This window comes from Cryptomeria japonica, chromosome 9 (genome assembly GCF_030272615.1).
Source record: "Cryptomeria japonica chromosome 9, Sugi_1.0, whole genome shotgun sequence".
Classification (NCBI taxonomy): domain Eukaryota; kingdom Viridiplantae; phylum Streptophyta; class Pinopsida; order Cupressales; family Cupressaceae; genus Cryptomeria; species Cryptomeria japonica.
In genome coordinates this window covers 273,005,860-273,021,654 of record NC_081413.1, presented here as the reverse complement: position 1 = coordinate 273,021,654, position 15,795 = coordinate 273,005,860, and the positions used below count along the sequence as shown (strand labels likewise).

The 15,795-nt window shown below is 34.0% G+C and overlaps 1 pseudogene; it reads left to right on the top strand.

Moving 5' to 3' along the window:
* The first annotated feature begins 12,870 nt into the window (after positions 1 to 12,870).
* Positions 12,871 to 15,500, top strand: LOC131032988 (extracellular ribonuclease LE-like; annotated as a pseudogene).
* The last annotated feature ends 295 nt before the right edge of the window (positions 15,501 to 15,795 follow it).

Genomic DNA, 15,795 nt, shown 5'->3' with positions numbered 1-15,795 from the left:
CATATTTTATAATATACAATATAAAATATGTAATATATAATACATATTATCTATATAATTATAATATAAAAAGTGAGAGAGAGTCCAGGAGGGATATAGAGGAAAATTATGTATATATATATATATATATATAGAGAGAGAGAGAGAGAGAGGAAGAGAGAGAGATGAGAGAGAGAGAGAGAGAGAGAGGAGAGAGAGAGAGAGAGAGAGAGAGAGAGAGAGAGAGAGAGAGAGAGAGAGAGAGAGAGAGAGAGAGAGAGAGAGAGAGAGAGAGAGAGAGTTGGGGGTAACTAGCGGGTAGGAGGAGGAGGATAGGGAAAAGTATCAATAGAGGGAGAAAGGGAGAGATGGGGAGAGAGGTGAAGAGATAGATAGAGAGAGAGAGTAATTAGGGGGAGAGGTAAGTATCACACACACACACACACAAAGAGAGAGAGAGAGAGAGAGAGAGAGAGAAGAGAGAGAGAGAGAGAGAGAGGAGATATTTTGAGAGGGATGATGAGAAAGAGAGGAAAGTACCAAAAAAGGGAGAGGGGGAGACATGTTAGAGATATAGGGTAATTAGGAGGGAAGAGAGAATGAAAGAGAGAGTTGGGAGTAATTAGGGGGTAGGAGGAGAGGGGTAAGTATCAATAAAGGGGGAGATGGAGAGATGGGGAGACAGGTTAAGAGAGAGATAGAGAGAGGTAGTTAGGGTATGGGGAGGGGGGAGAGTAAAGTATCAACAAAGACTAAGAGAGAGATATACGAGGGGAGATAAAAATTTAAGAATAGAGGAAAGGGAAGAGAGGTAGAGAGAAAAGGAGAGGGGTCTATAGTAGGAGAGGAGGGAGGTTGGGAGGGAGGGAGATCAAGAAAGAGGTACTACATAAGTAGAGAGAGATTGATGAGGAGAGTTGGGTACAAACAAGCGTAGGGTGGGAGGGATAGTGGGAGAGGTAGAATTGAAGATAGAGGGAGAATATAAGAGGATAGAGGGTAACACAATTAATTATCGAAATATATAGTTGAAATAACAAATGATTTATAATTAAAAAAACTAGTAAATAATTAAAAAAACACACAAAGGTAATGAATATCAATTAACATCAGATATCCATTAGTAATAGATATTCATTGCTAATAGATATTTTATAGTTCAAATGATATGTGTTTTTTCTGACAAAAATCTGCAACCTTATAAGGATTGATTTTGGATTTGGCTTGGCCATGCCAAACCTATAAATTCAACACAAAAATTTGTTTAGAAGTTTTCCTTGGTTTTCTAGACTATTCCCTTGTTGCTAACTTTTTTTTTACCCAAAACTGGGAAACAAAAGGGTTTATTAGGGAAATTGACACCTTTCCACCAAAATAAATTATGCTTTATTTTAATTTAATAAATAATTATTATTAATTTTCTACATGCATTATGAATAAAGTCCGAATTGATAGGTTGATTGAGAAAAATCTATAAATATATCAATAAGTATCAGTAGGAGAGAGAGAGAGAGAGAGGAGAGAGAGAGAGAGAGAGAGATGAGAGAGATGGAGAGGAGAGAGGAGGAGAGAGAGAGAGAGATGAGGAGAGAGAGAGAGAGAGAGGAGAGAGAGAGGGGGGGGGGTAATTAGGGGGTAGGAAGAGATGAGGAAGTATCAACAAAGGGAGAGGAGAGATTTGAGAGAGGGGGTGATGAGAAAGAGAGGGTAATTAGTGGGAGGGGCAGAGGGGGGAGAGGAAAGTACCAACAAAGGGAGAGGGGGAGACAGGTTAGAGAGATAGGGTAATTAGGAGGGAATAGAATGAAAGAGAGAGTTGGGAGTAATTAGTGGGTAGGAGGAGAGGGGCAAGTAATCAATAAAGGGAGGGAGATGGAGAGATGGGGAGACAGGTTAAGAGAGAGATAGAGAGAGGTAGTTAGGGGATGGGGAGGGGGAGAGTAAAGTATCAACAAAGGCTAAGAGAGAGATATACGAGGGGAGATAAAAATTTAAGAATAGAGGAAAGGGAAGAGAGGTAGAGAGAAAAGGGAGAGGGGTCTATAGTAGGAGAGGAGGGAGGTTGGGAGGGAGGGAGATCAAGAAAGAGGTACTACATAAGTAGAGAGAGATTGATGAGGAGAGTTGGGTACAAACAAGTGTAGGGTGGGAGGGATAGTGGGAGAGGTAGACTTGAAGATAGAGGGAGAGAGTGTCCAAGAGGGGGAATATAAGAGGATAGAGGGAAAGACAATTAATTATCAAAATATATAGTTGAAATAACAAATGATTTATAATAAAAAAAAACTAATAAATAATTAAAAAACACACAAAGGTAATGAATATCAATTAGCATTAGATATCCATTAGTAATAGATATTCATTGCTAATAGATATTTTATAGAAAATGATATCTGTTTTTTCTGACAAAAACCTGCAGCCTTATAAGGATTGCTTTTGGATTTGGCTTGGCCATGCCAAACCTATAAATTCAACACAAAAATGTGTTTAGAAGTTTTCCTTGGTTTTCTAGACTATTCCCTTGTTGCTAACTTTTTTTTACCCAAAACTGGGAAACAAAAGGGTTTATTAGGGAAATTGACACCTTTCCACCAACATAAATTATGCTTTATTTTGAATTTTATAAATAATTATTATTAATTTTCTACATGTATTATGAATAAAGTCCGAATTGATAGGTTGATTGAGAAAAATATATAAATCTATGAATAAGTATCAGCAGAGAGAGAGAGAGAGAGAGAGAGAGAGAGAGAGAGAGAGAGAGAGAGAGAGAGAGAGAGAGAGAGAGAGAGAGAGAGAGATTAGGGGGTAGGAAGAGAGGAGGAAGTATCAACAAAGGGGGAGGAGAGATTTTGAGAGGGATGATGAGAAAGAGAGGGTAATTAGTGGGAGGGGTAGAGGGAGATGAAAGTACCAAAAAAGGGAGAGGGGGAGACAGGTTAGAGATATAGGGTAATTAGGAGGGAAGAGAGAATGAAATAGAGAGTTGGGAGTAATTAGGGGGTAGGAGGAGAGGGGCAAGTATCAATAAAGGGGGAGATGGAGAGATGGGGAGACAGGTTAAGAGAGAGATAGAGAGAGGTAGTTAGGGTATGGGGAGGGGGGAGAGTAAAGTATCAACAAAGGCTAAGAGAGAGATATACGAGGGGAGATAAAAATTTAAGAATAGAGGAAAGGGAAGAGAGGTAGAGAGAAAAGTAGAGGGGTCTATAGTAGGAGAGGAGGGAGGTTGGGAGGGAGGGAGATCAAGAAAGAGGTACTACATAAGTAGAGAGAGATTTATGAGGAGAGTTGGGTACAAACAAGTGTAGGGTGGGAGGGATAGTGGGAGAGGTAGACTTGAAGATAGAGGGAGAGAGTGTCCAAGAGTGAGAATATAAGAAGATAGAGGGAAAGACAATTAATTATCAAAATATATAGTTGAAATAACAAATGATTTATAATAAATTACTAATAAATAATTAAAAAACACACAAATGTAATGAATATCAATTAGCATCAAATATACATTAGTAATAGATATTCTTTGCTAATAGATATTTTATAGAAAATGATATCTCTTTTTTCTGACAAAAACCTGCAGCCTTAGGATTTGCCTTAGGATTGCTTTTGGATTTGGTTTGGCCATGCCAAACCTATAAATTCAACACAAAAATGTGTTTAGGAGTTTTCTTTGGTTTTCTAGACTTTTCCCTTGTTGCTAACTTTTTTTTACCTAAAACTGGTGATACAAAAGGGTTTATTAGGGAAATTGACACCTTTCCACCAACATAAATTATGCTTTATTTTGAATTTTATAAATAATTATTATTAATTTTCTACATGCATTATGAATAAAGTTTGAATTGATAGGTTGATTGAGAAAAATCTATAAATCTCAAATAGCTTCATATTTTTTGAATCTAAAAGATCCACCACATTCTATGCTTTGCATACTGTATGATTAAAAAAAAACATTAAATTTCATAAATTTTTGACCAATTTACATATGGTGGTTAGACATATGAGTTTTCTTATATTTTTCTAAAGTTTGAGTAAAAAAATCATAACCAATTATTTACTTGGACAAAAATTACACCAAAATATGCAACATATCTGGCATGTGTCCTCTACTTATATTTAAAGTTCCAAAAAAAATATTATATTTTTTTGTACTTAGATTGGTTAGATATACACCTACTTTTTATCTTTTTTCTTGAAAATTTATTACTACTGCATTGAACTTTCATTTTTTCACTAAATAGATTTAGTAGCTTGGAAACTATATTTAATTTGCTACAAAATTTGTTTTACATATTTTTGAAATTATGTTGATAGTCTATTCAAAATTTCATGTCAGATTGCATAACTCCATTTTTTCTAAATTTTCAATGCCACTTAATAGCCTAGTTTGGCCCCTCATAATCTTGCACATACCGAAATAGTTTTTCAAGAACCTAAGGATCTACCTCTTGTTAGATGCAATTATCATGCCAGTAAACTAAAACTAGGAAGTATTTCTCCAAACATTATAACTTATCATTATACACATATAAATAGAAGTTCAAAATAAAAAAATAGTCAAGGAGATACTAGATTCAAGCATTGTTTCTCCTAAAAAAAGTGTTTTAAACTTTAATGGTTATGGTGAAAAAAAAGGAAAATTCATGGGGATTGACCCTAGATTACAAGGAGCTTAATAAGCTTGTTGTCAAAAGTAATTTTCATATTCCTACTATTGATGAATTGAATAGGGCAATTTTCTCTACTAAGTTATATTTATATTTAATGTATCATAAAATTTAACCAAAGGAGGATGATGTACATGATAATACCTTTAGAAGGCATGAAGCTAATTATGAGTTCTTACTTATTCTATTTGGTCTCATTAATGCTCCATCAATATTTTAAAGCATCATGAATTCAATTTTATACCTATTTCATTGGAAATTATATTGGTATTGTATGATGACATGCTCACCTATAGTAAAACACGAGAAGAACATTTGTAACATGTAGAGAAGATATTATAATAATTGTAATATAATCAATTCTATGAAAAATATAAATGTGCCTTTGGAGGAAAAAAAGTGGAATATTTTACCTAAACATGTTGTTACTTAAGGTGTTAAGGTGAACTCTACGAATATTGTAGTAGTAAATGATCAAGCCCAAAACTTAAAAATATCATAGTTTTTGAGAGGAATCTTAGGTCTAATAGGACACTATAGAAGATTTGTTTGCAACTTTGCTTGCATAACAACCTTTAACAACACTATTAAAGAAGGATTGATTTTCATGGTTGGATCTATCCTACCAAGAATTTAAACAACTAAAATAAGGTCTTTCTTTCACTCCTATATTAGCTACACAAAAAAATTCTCTAAGATATTGACGATAGAATGTGATGCAACTATACATGGTATTAGGGTATTACTAATGCAAGCAGGACATTCCTTAGAATTTGAGAGTTGACAAATCAGATGAAAGAACTTGGTAAGGTCCATGTATGAGAAGAAATGTTAGCTATCATTTGTGTAGTCAAATAATATCACCTATATATAATGAGAAGATATTTTAGAGTCAGGATAGATCATCAAAATCTAAAATAATTTTGGTGCAATGATTGTCTTTAGAAGAGAAACAAAATGGGAAATATGTTAGGGTATTAATTTGAGTTTACTTATTAAATAGAAGAATAATATTTTAATTAATATCATTTCTCAAGAGGAAAAAGAGAAAGTGGTGATTTGTGCCATTTATTTATTGCAACTTGGCTAGGTAGAAGTTGCATGAGAAGAGTAGAAACATGATCCTCTAGAAAAGAAGAACATTCCATTTCTATAATAGGAACTATCTTCTCTAGATAAGTATGTTTGTAAATGATATTCTTTATACTACATATATAGGATCTTTTTGTGCAAAAAATAATAATTGAAAAATAGTATATTATCTCAAATTCATGACTATCCAGTAAGAGGAAACTTAGGGTTCTTAAGAACACCTATAATTGTGTAAATAAAGAATTATTTTGGGAAGGTTTTCTAGTGGGGATGTTCAAACATTTGTGGTTGAATGTTTAATATGTCAAAAAATAAAGGTGAAGGAATAAAATCCATAGGCCTCTTAAAACCATTGGGACATCTTGCACAACATTGGGAGGAAATATCAGTATCTACTTCATTACTAGATTTCTAAAAATAACTTTGATGTGATGTTGGTGCTTGTGGATAGGCTCACTTGTATGCACATTTTTCTGAACTCACTCATTTGTTTTCACCTAGTATTATGTAATTAGTATTCATAGGAAAGTTACAAAAACTTGAGAGAATTTCAAAAATTATTGTGATTGATCACAACCCTACCTTCATTAGCATTTTTTAGAAAAATAATTATTTATGATTGATAAATCTTGTTGATGTTTCTATGAATCAATTGACCATTTAATGTTATGAAATAAGTGTACATTAACAAGAAATCAAATGGTCTCTAATAAACGTGTCTAATCGTAAAATGTCATGTAAAAAGATTATGCATATCCATCTCAAGCCGAAAAGCTTGATCCCAACTAGTAAAAATCTAATTAGACATGTATATAATTAATTTGAGCCATATTGAATCAATTTGATAGAAAATATTTTAGAAGATCTACTTGCCTTCACCTTTCATATATTTGGTAATTCAAGGTGAAGTCTAAATATACTATTGAGGAGCTTGCCGGCTCAATAGGTGAATTGGTTCTCCTAGGTCAAACTCCATTGCAAACTAAATTAACAATAATGAGAAAGATCATAAATATCATTCATAGATATGAAAATAACCTATATGGTGATGATATAGGTTTGAGTCTTTAATGTTCTTATGTTTGAAACTAAATAGTTTAATTATTCTCCAATTTTACCATTATATGTTTAAGTGCATAGTGATTGTCTTTAAATATCATGACATAGCAACATGAAACATGTGCTAGGTCATCTGACAATTGATAATGTAAAGTTTGGGGAAGGTGATGAGAAATTGATTTTGAATTTAGAGTCTTGAAATTCCGGATGATTTCTATGCTCTTTAGAATTGCAGTGATTCAATCTCACATTTTCAAGAAATTATCTAAAAAAATACCTAAATAGTGATCTCAAAATAGATGACAAATTTAAATATTACAATGAAATGAAATAAAAATTGATAAATATAAAATGATATTTCAAACCTATGACAAAAATATACCACATGTTAAAATGTCCCAAACACATTGTTCATTCCATAGTTGTATATAAAACTTGCTCTATATTTGGCACATCTAACCTGCCGACAAACATCACTAATAACAACTAAGAAGAACATGGGTATATGCTTTTGAATCATACATCATGTGCCAATCTTACAAACATAAATGTTGTTAGTACAATAGAATGACAAGCATCGTTGTTGATAACTGATGCTGCTCTAGCATGCAGCTAGATTAGTTTAGTTAATAGTTTTTTGTTTATTCATGCAAATAAAGCATGTACTCCAACATGCATTAATCCTTAGGACTATTTTTAGTTTTGTTTTTTGCATGAATTTGTTTTTAGTAAATAAAGCATGCTGTGCATGCACTTATTGTATTCTTAATTTAGGGAGTAGTTTGCTTTTTTTAGTTTGAGAGCCTTAGTAACTTTCCATGCAATACTAGGAATATATTTAGAACTGTAGATATTATTAATTCTTTAGGCTGCAAATTCTTTATATATACTGCCTCTATGTAATTTTTTAATTAAGCTTCAATAAAGATATTGGTGTGTGCAATTCCAAAAAAAACAAGGCACTTTGTTTTTTATTCTGAATTGTGATTTCTTTTTGCAATTTCTTCTTTTTACTGTTATTGTTTGCTAATTAGTTGGTTCAGAGAGGATAGGTCAGGTTCAAAATTCTACAAGTGGTATCAGAGCAGGTAAAATTGTTTTGGGTTAAAGTTTTATTATTGGAATTTCGCCAAAGTTAATCATGTCAAATTCTAACAATATGCCTGTTCCAGAATTTGATGGGAATGATTTTGATTATTGGTGCATTAAGATGCCAACCTTTTTGATTGGAAAAGATTTGTGGGAGATTATTGAATCAGGTTATGAAGAGCTAGTTGATTGGAATGCCCTTACAGCCAATGACAGAATAGCAAGAAAGGAAGCAAGGAAAAAGAGTTCTCAAGCTTTGTTTCACATTCAGATAGCTCTTGATAAGAGCTTATTTCCAAGAGTATCAGGAGCAACAACAACCAAAGATGCCTAGAAGACTCTACAAGAAGCTTACCAGGGTAGTGATCAAGTTAAAGTGGTCAAGATTCAAACATTGAAGCGAGAGTTTGAGAATTTGAAGATGCAAGACGCTGAAAGTATAAGTGATTATTGTGTAGGAGTTAAAGATATGGTCAATAAATTTGCTACACTTGAGGAAATTGTAAGCAATGAAGTTTTGATAAAAAAAAGGTGTTGAGATCTTTGACACCCAGATGGAATCATGTAGCAATAATCATAGAAGAAAGCAAGGATTTGACAAAACTACAGTTTGATCAACTAGTTGGATCCCTGATGTCTCATGAAGAAAGATTGAAAGATTCTTTTGAAGGTGTAGAGAAAGTGTTTTCCTCTACATTGTTAATCACAAAAAATGAAGATGCAAGCAGCAGTAGTGCCAAAATCAATCAAGGCCAAGGTAAAGGGCAAATCCAAAATTCTTCAAGAGGTAGAGGAAGAGGTGGCTCAAGAGGAAGTGGTGGTTTCAGAGGAAGAGGTAGAGGCAGATATGATAAGAGAAATGTTCAATGTCACCATTGTAATAGGTATGTCCACTTTGAAAGATAATGCAGATTGAAAGAAGGTAAAAGTGCTAACTATGCTCAAGAAAGTAGTGAGAATCCTCCTAATCACTTATTTTTGTCTTATGAAAAGGGTGAAAATACTAGTAAAGATGTTTGGTACCTAGATTCTGGATACTCTAACCATATGACAGGGAATGAGAAGTTGTTCTCAACAAAGGATGGAAGTTACAAATCCAAGATCCAACTTGGTGATGATAAATCATTGGAGGTTGCTGCCAAAGGAGCTATGGAGGTCAAAACAAAAGAAGGTATAAAGAGTATTCATGATATTTATTATACTCCACAATTGAAGCACAATTTGTTAAGTGTTGGGCAGCTATGTGAAAAAAATTATAAAGTAGTCTTTGAGAATAAGACATGTACTATCTATGATAAGAATAAGGGTAATAGGGCGATCACTGTTGTTCCTATGACAAGAAATAGGATGTTCCCCTTGAGGTTTGGTGAACATAACAATAATTTGGCAAATATGGCTTATGAGGATTCAAATTGGTTATGGAATCTCAGGTATGGGCATTTAAATTTTCATAGTTTGAAGTTTCTAACCTCACATGCATTAGTTTCTGGTTTGCCCAAGGTTGAGGAACACAAGGAGGTTTGTGAAGGTTGTGCTAAAGGAAAGCATGCAAGAGAAAATTTTCCAAAGGGCAATGCATGAAGGGATCATCACCCACTTCAGCTTGTTCATTCGGATATATGTGGTCCTATGCAGACTAAGAGTTTGGGTAAGTCATCATATTTCATCACTTTTATTGATGATTACTCACAAAATTGTTGGGTATATTTTTTGAAGGCCAAAGATGAAGCCTTGGATACATTCAAGAAGTTTAAAGCCCTTGTAGAAAATGAGAAAGGGTGCAAGATCAAGTGTTTAAGGACTGATCATGGAGGAGAATTTTGCTCAAAGGCTTAACAAAGTTATTATGATTTTAATGGCATCAAGAGGCAACTTACTACTGCATACATACCTCAATAGAATGGAGTAGCTGAAAGGAAGAATCGTACTATGGTTGAAATGGCAAGGTGCATGTTACAAACCAAGGGATTGAGCAATTCTTATTGGGGAGATGCAGTTGCTACAACTATGTACATCCTCAACCGTAGCCCCACCAATGCACTAGAAAAGATGATTCCTTATGAAGCTTGGTATGGTAAAAGGCCTAATGTTAATCATTTCAAAGTTTTTGGTTGTTTGGCGTATGTGCATGTACCTGATCAGAATAGACAGAAGTTATATGCAAAGAGAGAGTCATGTATTTTTATTGGGTATAGTGAGAAAAGCAAGGCTTATAGATTGTATAATCCCCTCACTAACAAGCTTATTGTCTCAAGAGATGTGATTTTTGATGAAGGGGGAGTTTATGGTCATCAAAAAGGCCATGTTGAGAAGCCAAAATCTATTTTGAATGATGATATAATTGCTGATATTGATCATGAGCAGCTAACTAATGTTTCTGTATCTAGTGGTTTAACTCCACCAAGCAATCCTTCATCAAGTTCTTTAGTACCAAGTTCAAGTCCAATAGGTGAGACAGTGAATTTTGCTTTATTAGCCAAGGCTGATTTTGAACCATCATGTTTTGAAGATGCATGTACTAATGAGGTTTGGGTGAAAGCCATGGAAGAAGAGATGGATTCCATTCATAGGAATGACACTTGGGAGTTAACATAACTTCCACTTGACAAAAAAAAGATTGGCACCAAATGGGTCTACAAGACCAAATTTAACAGTGATGGGAGTGTTGAAAGACACAAGGCAAGATTAGTTGCTAAAGGCTTCACACAGAAGTATGGAATTGATTATGAAGAGACATTTGCACCAGTAGAAAGACAAGAGATCATAAGAATGTTAATTTCATTAGCAGCTCAGAAGAAATGGAGCATACATCATATGGACGTGAAAAGTGTCTTCTTGAATGGGTACTTAGAAGAGGAAGTATATGTGGAGCAACCACAAGGTTTTGAAGTGGAAGGAAAAGATAATTATGTCTACAAGTTGAAGAAGGGTTTGTATGGCCTCAAGCAAGCACAAAGAGCGTGGTATGCCAGGATTGATGGATACTTTTAGGAGAATGACTTCCAGAGAAGTAAGAGTGATCCTACCCTTTACTACAAACAAGAAGGTACTGATATTCTCATCATAAGTTTGTATGTTGATGATCTTTTGTATATGGGTAGTAGTTCTAAGATGAAAGATGAATTCAAAGCTGCTATGATGAAAGAATTTGAGATGAAAGATCTTGGTCAAATGAAATATTTTCTAGGAATGGAGGTTTATAAAAGTAAGGATGAGATTTTCATTTGTCAAACAAAGTATGCACAGGATATGCTGAAGAAATTTAATATGACTGATTGTAACCCTGCCTCCACTCCAAGTGCTCATGGAGATTTGTTATGTAGAGATGATGGTGCTGATTTAGTTGATGAGATAGCTTACAGAAGTATTGTGGGGAGTTTGATGTTTCTAATCCACACGAGGCTTGATATTGCCTATTCAGTTCCACTTGTTTCAAGGTATATGACAAATCCATTTGAAATACATATGAAGGTAGCCAAGAGGATTTTGAGGTATGTGAAAGGGAATTTAAGTTTTGGTATTCATTACTACTCTTCTAAAAAGTTCAATCTTGTAGGCTTTAGTGATTTAGATTGGGGAGGTAGTATGGATGACCGTAAATCTACATCTGGAAATTGTTTTTCTTTTGGTTCTAGTTTGATTACCTGGAGCTCAAAAAAGCAAAGTATTATTGCCCTCTCATCTACAGAAACAGAGTATGTTGCAATTACCTCAGCAGGTACACAAGCTCTTTGGCTCAGAAAAGTTTTGGAAGAAATTGGAGAAAAACAAATTCAGCCTACAGTAATTTATTGTGATAATGTGAGTGCTGTCAAGTTAGCTAAGAATTTGGTTCATCACAGCAGAACAAAGCATTTTGATTTGAAATATCACTTCATATGAGATTTGGTGCAGAAGAAGGATGTCGAATTGAAGCACATCAACACCCAGGATCAGCTAGCAGATATATTCACCAAAGCGGTTGCAAAAGCTCAGTTTATAGCACTACGAGATAAGATTGTTAGCCCTCTCAGCATCAAGGGGGAGTATGTTGATAACTGATGCTGCTCTAGCATGCAACTAGATTAGTTTAGTTAATAGTTTTTTGTTTATTCATGCAAATAAAGCATGTACTCCAACATGCATTAATCCTTAGGACTATTTTTAGTTTTGTTTTATGCATGAATTTGTTTTTAGTAAATAAAGCATGCTGTGCATGCACTTATTGTATTCTTAATTTAGGGAGTAGTTTGCTTTTTTTAGCTTGAGAGCCTTAGTAGCTTTCCATGCAATACTAGGAATATATTTAGAACTGCAGATATTATTAATTCTTTTAGGCTGCAAATTCTTTATATATACAGCCTCTATGTAATTTTTTAATTAAGCTTCAATGAAGATATTGGTGTGTGCAATTCCAAAAAAAACAAGGCACTTTGTTTTTTATTCTGAATTGTGATTTCTTTTTGCAATTTCTTCTTTTTGCTGTTATTGTTTGCTAATCAGTTGGTTCAGAGAGGATAGGTCAGGTTCAAAATTCTACAATTGTCAGAGTGATTCTATATCGCAGTAAAAAAAATGTTCAATGGAAGAATGCGTATGGATTCCATGTTATACAAAACAAAACACATATGAATTATAAGCAACTCGAAACAATTATCAAGGTAGCAACTCTAAGACTGTTATACAAATCAAAACATGCTTGTGATCAACTCGAAACTTGAATTATAAGCAACTCGAAACAATTATCAAGATAGCAACTCTAAGACTGTTATACAAATCAAAACATGCTTGTGATCAACTTGAAACTTGATTCTTGATGAGCTTTGATTTAATAAGCTAAAAACAGTAATAACAACAATAAGAAGAGGGACCACTACCACTCTACCAAATTTTCTGTCTTATCCAGAACTGTTCACTCTACATGATTAAAGAAGTGCTTCTATATCAATCCTCAAAAGCTTATAAATAGAGCTCATCAACACTATAGAGGGCAAAAGAAATGATGGGAAGTTATACTTATAATCCTCTGCAACTTCTCATACTTGTAGTACTTTTATTTGAGTGTTGGGGTGTTGCCACGGCCAGATCCTTCGATTTCTATTATTTCACGCAGCAGGTATTAAGTCATATGGTGGAGAAAAACATCTGGTTTTTTCTTTGGTTTTGTTTTATATATGTGTTTGGTTGGCTAAATAGATTGGGATTGGTGAGCTATGAATGCAGTGGCCAGGATCCTACTGTGGTACAAGAAAAGGATGTTGTTATCCTCTCACTGGGAAACCTGCATCGGATTTTTCCATTCATGGCTTATGGCCCACCTATAATACTGGAAAATGGCCCTAGTTTTGCAATCCTTCTGATGAGTTTGACTTCTTGCAGGTGATATTTCTGTCAAGCATTTGCTCATTTGTCCATTTGTGTGCATTTTTTGGGTATGTGATGTTGACCTATCTTTTTGTTTTTGCACGGATCTCGGATTTGGTGGGGGAGTTGAACAGTCACTGGGGATCGCTGAGCTGCCCAAGCAGCAATGGGCACCAATTCTGGGGTCACGAGTGGGAGAAGCATGGCACCTGCTCTCTCAATCTGGACCAGTATGAATACTTCAACAAGACTCTTGCTTTGCGAAGCAAGATTGACCTTCTCAGTGCCCTTAAATCTGCAGGTTGTTTATGTTTTCTGAAAGTAAATGATTATAGATATTTCATATATTTTATTGTTTATTGGATTTATTTAATTATAATAAGTCTATTAAAGAATTATTTGGTAGATCAATAATCATTCATTGGTATATTCAATAAGAAAAATGTTAGTAAAATTACTAATTAGAGGATTGTGCAATTATATTGGTGTCAATCAAATAAGATTATTGAGGTATTTGCACTTAAGCATTGGATCAGTTGTGCAAATTTTGTGATTAACTGAAACAATAAAGAATATATATCAGATGTCAACTCTAAATGACCATTTTTTGAGCCTTGTGCATATAATGAATTCCATCATATCCATTCTAACTGTCCAAAAACCAAAACAATAACTATAAATATTTAAATTATATATATAAAAAATTCTAAACAATTATTAAAATCCAATACACATCAAACTTTAAGTACGACTTTTTAAGCTCTTTCCATCTATTTTAGAGGTTTTCAGCTACTCTGTTTCCAGATTACTGTTTTGTTATTTGGGATTTGGATATTCCATAATAGAATCCATATAACAATTTTGGGGTGCCAGCTATTTGAACTCTTTCCGTCTTTTATTCTCACACTTTTATAGCAAAGTTTCTTTTAACATTGCTTTTTTATTTGGAATTTTAGATATTCTATATAACAAACTTCAGGTGCCAGCTGTTTTGTCTCCAAGAAATAACGGGCTGGTTTAAAACAAGTTTACTTCCCAGATTCGATCTGCTGACCTTCATGCAAACGTGGGTTAAGCTTTTCTCAGCTGTTTAAGGTCTTCCCATTGGTTATGATTCATTTTAGATACGTATAACACTGTTTCCATAGCCTTGTTTGCTATAGGGGTCTAGATATTGTTATTGTATATAGCAAACTTGTTTTGTTTAAGATCTTTCTATCTGGTTGTGGTTAGTAGACTGATCAGCAGTTCTTGAGTGTTTGTAAATCGGAGATTGATGGTCTGTATCATGTATTGTGGAGGTCTCGCTCATTTCAATTGGTTTTATCGAGGAAAGATAGATTTATAGTGACTGTTAATTAAAATTAGAAATCTAATATACTGTGATGTTATTAGATGAACGTCTTGCTCATTTCAATTGGATTTTATCTAGAAAAGATATAATTATAATGACTATTAATCAAAATAAAAAATTAATATGCTACCATGTTGTTAGATGAAGGTTGCATTCATTTCAATTAGACTTTATCAAAAATAAAAAAAAAATTAATAAAAAAAAAAAAAAATTAATAATAAAAAAAAATGACTGTTAATCAAAATCAGAAATCTAATATACTGCCACACTGTTGGATGAAACAATGATAATGCTAGATCCCAGAATTGAACTCCCAACCTCAATGAAAATAATAAAAGATTGTCAACATTAATCTTTTTATAAAGGAATTAAATTTAAATCTTTCCACCTATTCCTGGATAAATAAGACTGTTAACTATTCCATATGATAAACATGAATGCATGCTATTTAAGCTCTATCCTTCTATCCTGCCTGTATTCCAGATATAGGTGTAACAGTATTTCTATGGTATTGCTTGTTATTTGAGGTTTCAAGTGTTCTATTGAAGAAAATTTAGGTGCTTGCTTTTTAAGTTATTCCCATTCATCTGATCCATGTAGCACTCTTTTCTTACCCAACAAATTCCTGTGCAGGTATCAAACCAGATGGAGGAGATTACAGCGTGAGTGATATCAAAGAAGCGATTCGAAATGCCATTGGTGAGGAAGGAGTGAATTGTAACGTAAGCGAGGAGGGCGAGTATCAACTGAAAGAGATATACGTGTGTGTTGATAAATTTGACGCTTCCACAGTTATCCAATGCCCTGTTTACCCATACAGCAAATGCCCTTCAACTGTTAAATTTCCTGTTTTCGGAGACGAGGAAGATATTACATCTTCTTCCGGCCAGACAGCTGAGTTAGACGAGTGGTAGGCTGAAGAAGCCCACCAAAGACAGAAATTTGTGAAATGAACGTACACAATGAATCTACACCTGCTCTGGATTAGGTTGCATCTACAATTTAGTGCTTATATGATTTGTCTCTACACCAATATGTCTTCCACTACTATAGTCTTGGATTTTTCTTAGTTGTTTTATTGTTGTACCTTATTTGGGTTGGTGTTGAAATGCACCTTAGGTTTTTGTTGTGTTGAAAGGGAAGGTTTATGACTGTTTCAGGAAAAGTCCAAATCTGTTTCTCAGGTAAATAAATTATAAGACATGTCAT